We start from the raw sequence: 3,561 nt of genomic DNA on the forward strand, positions 1-3,561 counted from the left end.
ACCTAAACAAATGGCATGACTAGGAATAAAGTTGTTATTGATTAAACTGGCTTTCCTCTTCCTCTTCTTCTCGAAAGCAAATAATTGGTGCGTATCTGCGAGGGCTGCCTGTAAGCCATACCCCTCAAAACAACGATTTCCTACCGGGAATATTGCGCCCTCTATCTGTTTCAATGGATCATAATGGGCAATTAAGTCTCTATCGCTGCTACGGTGTCACGGTTTATGAGCGTGTACCTGCATGTTCTGCATGTCCGCGTGGCCTAATGGATAAGGCGCCTGATTCCGGATCAGGAGATTGCAGGTTCGAGTCCTGTCGCGGACGTCGAAACTTTTTTTTTTTCTCGCTGCATGGCACAGCATGGCACTTATGGAGTGCCTGTGGTTCCTAGACGTGGGGCCGAGTGAAATAAGCGCATTATTAGGCATCACGTAACCACAAGTTTTAGTCCTGTCATGGACTTAGCGGTTGGAAGATTTTTTTTTTGTTGGACTGGTGCGGCATTAATCTTCATGCAACGTGCAGAATATACTGGTACATGTCCGCTTGTCTTCATGGGACGCCCCTTCAGACCACCGTCATGCTCCGAGGTAGGTGACATGAGCTACATCGCCGTTGTTTCAGCGGCCCAGCAGGGTCGTGTTACCAATAATTTTTCATGGTGGCCAATCAGGATATCAATTACTGATGCCTTAGTTGCCAGCATGTGCGATTGTGTTGAATAGATTTTCATGTTATTTTTATGATTTTGCACATACGCGGGCTAGCTTATCCTGTTGAAATTTTCAACGCAGCATTAGCCATCTGTTGGGACTACTGAGTTAATCGTACAGTTGTTCTTTATCCTTCGCGTTCAATAAAAAAGGATAATATTAGGCGAAAAGTTACGGCTCAGTAACCTGAACGTGTTACGTGCGTTTTAATAATAATAATATATGGGGTTTTACGTGCCAAAACCACTTTCTGATTATGAGGCACGCCGTAGTGGGGGACTCCGGAAATTTTGACCACCTGGGGTTCTTTAACGTGCACCTAAATCTAAGTACACGGGTGTTTTCGCACCCGCAGTCAGGACAAGGCTCGCGTTGTCACTATAACATGTATCACGTAACCGACTGTACACATCAGTCTACGGCTATATAATTAAATCACAACGCAAGTTTTTTTAGCTTGACCTACTGTCGGGTAGCACATAAACGTGTCTCAACACCGTTAAAGGGTTTTTGTTTAGGCAATCTGCCCAGCTACATTGATGTCTAATACATCGGCAGGGCGAAAGTAGTCCGAGTCAGAGCGACTCATCCCCTTGAGGCTATCATCTTTTGATATGCTACATTCGCGAAACAATGAACAACGCTCTTCTCGAGTGCGACTTCTTTCCCGCGCACGCCATGCTTCCGAGCCATCTTGGATTCGCCTAGGGACGCACAGAGCAAACAGCGTTCTGCAGCGAAGTGCCCATACACCGGCGAACAAAAATCCCTAGAGGTAGCAAAGCGCATTTCGGTTATTTTTTCGCACATGCGCAGTATTGGGGCGAGGACTTACGGAGTCGCCATCTGTCGGAAGCGCACCCTTGCGTAGTATGAGGTATAACGCGGCGTGCTCCTCATAGTTTTGGCTTACGGCGCTCAATAAAAACACCACGCGGTAGCCCTCCTCCACATTTCTGTAAGTTCTCTCAAAACGAGGGAAGTTTTTTACTGTTAAAATGATAATCTTGTGCAAACTGAAAGCACAGAACCGTTTACCGACCCTCTCTCTTTGCCGAATACGTACAGTGAACGTTCACTGCGCCTGGTCGCCGAGATGAGCCCCCCGAGCCGGCTTCGTCGTGAAATGTAGGCAGACGCTGAGAACAAACTATGTGAAACATGCTCTTATGGTGGGCTGACGGTTTAACCGAATGGAGCATAACAGGATAAAGCCTCAATGCAGCGATCGCACGGGTTCGCAGCGACCGACTGCGCGTCTGCATGCATGTCCGCGCACAATATTTCGCTTTCGCTGCAAGCGCGTTTTCGCACCGTGCCATGAACTTTAGGCCGCAGAGTCTGAGCATTTCACAGTACACAAGTAACCATTGTTCCGTGGACGTTATCAGAGCTGTTGAAAAATAATTTCGTTATAGAGACTTCGACGCCTACTCTGACTGTGATATCCTGTGGCGGCGACTCAATCTTTTTTTTATTCTTCTAAATTCTTCGACGTTTCAATATTATTTCTAAGGTTGCGTCGCACTGTATGCTTATCGGTCTTCTCAGTGTGCGACTTTCCGCTGCTTCTTTTTCGTAATCCAGTACATTAATTCATAGCACAAACATGACCGTATGCCATGCCTTTTATTAATGTGCTTCTGACGCTGCCTTTCCATTACAATGTACTTGCCAGTATCTAGCATCAACAAGCTCATAGTTCGTAGAGTGCGGGAGCCCATCCATTCTGGCAGAGCGGCCGAAAATTCACAAGCCGGATGTCCCGGTACGACCAATTGTGGACTACACACGCTCGCCGTTGTACGAACTGCCCGGCTACCTGCACCGTATTCTTAGGCTGCTTGCAGTACTCAGGCGCACTTTCGTCATAGACTCCGCTCATTTCATTGAGCAAATAAGAAGCGCCTGCATTGACGATGACGAAGTCATGATCTCCTGTGAGGAAAAGTCAATGTTTAAATGCGTGCCTATTGACTATGCGGACGAGTGCTGGAGGAAACGTCTCGAGGATGACTCTTCTTTGCCAGAACGCACGCCATTCTAATCCCACGACATTTGCCGCCTTCTAAAATTTTGCCTTGAGAATACCTACTCCGTCTTTAACAAGGAGTATTACAAGCAAGTATTCGGCACAGCGATAGGAGCCTCTGTGTTCGTCGTTTGCGCCAACATTGATAGAGGATCCGGAAATTGCCGCCTTATCTTCATTCGGGACGCGACCAAAGCTATTTCTAAGATACATGGACGCCTGCTTCTGCATTATCCCTCGCCGGCACGCAACACATTTCCTCGAGCACCTAAATTCCTTCAAGCCTAGTGTACAGTTCACGGCTGAAGAGGAAAACAATGGACGAATTCACTTCCTAGATGTCCTCATAGAAAGGACTTCAAACCGCTTGAGGGCTAGTGTGTACAGAAAGCCAACGCACACACAGGAAAGTACCTGAGCTTAGACTCGGTGCACCCAATTGGGCAAAAGCGATCCGTCGCTGCAGCACTCTTTGCCCGGGCATTCCGCGTCTGCTACAGCTCCACGAAACGTAGGCAAGAGCTTCAGGTTGTGAAAAGGAACCTGTTGATCAATGGTTACCCTGTGCAACTGTTCAGAACGCAGGAGTGGAAATCAGCGAAGCCCCGCCGTGAAACGGCGAAATAAACAGTGAAGCGCGCGGCGGTACCCTGCAGAGTGGGAACATTCAAAGCCGTTGCACGAATTTTTAAGGGCTACGGTATTGAAATCGCTCATGTGCCTTCCAGAAAACTTCGCCAGTAGCTGGTTCGCGCAAAAGACCCTTTGAAACACACGGACTAACTGGGAGTGATATACAAGATACCATGCAAGGA

The 3,561-nt window shown here is 47.7% G+C and overlaps 1 non-coding gene across 1 annotated transcript; it reads left to right on the forward strand.

Moving 5' to 3' along the window:
• The first annotated feature begins 252 nt into the window (after window positions 1-252).
• On the forward strand, window positions 253-325 carry TRNAR-CCG (transfer RNA arginine (anticodon CCG)). Its single transcript has one exon. It is a non-coding gene; the product is annotated as a tRNA-Arg (tRNA).
• The last annotated feature ends 3,236 nt before the right edge of the window (window positions 326-3,561 follow it).

The sequence above is a fragment of the Dermacentor andersoni genome, chromosome 1, assembly GCF_023375885.2.
Source record: "Dermacentor andersoni chromosome 1, qqDerAnde1_hic_scaffold, whole genome shotgun sequence".
NCBI lineage: Eukaryota > Metazoa > Arthropoda > Arachnida > Ixodida > Ixodidae > Dermacentor > Dermacentor andersoni.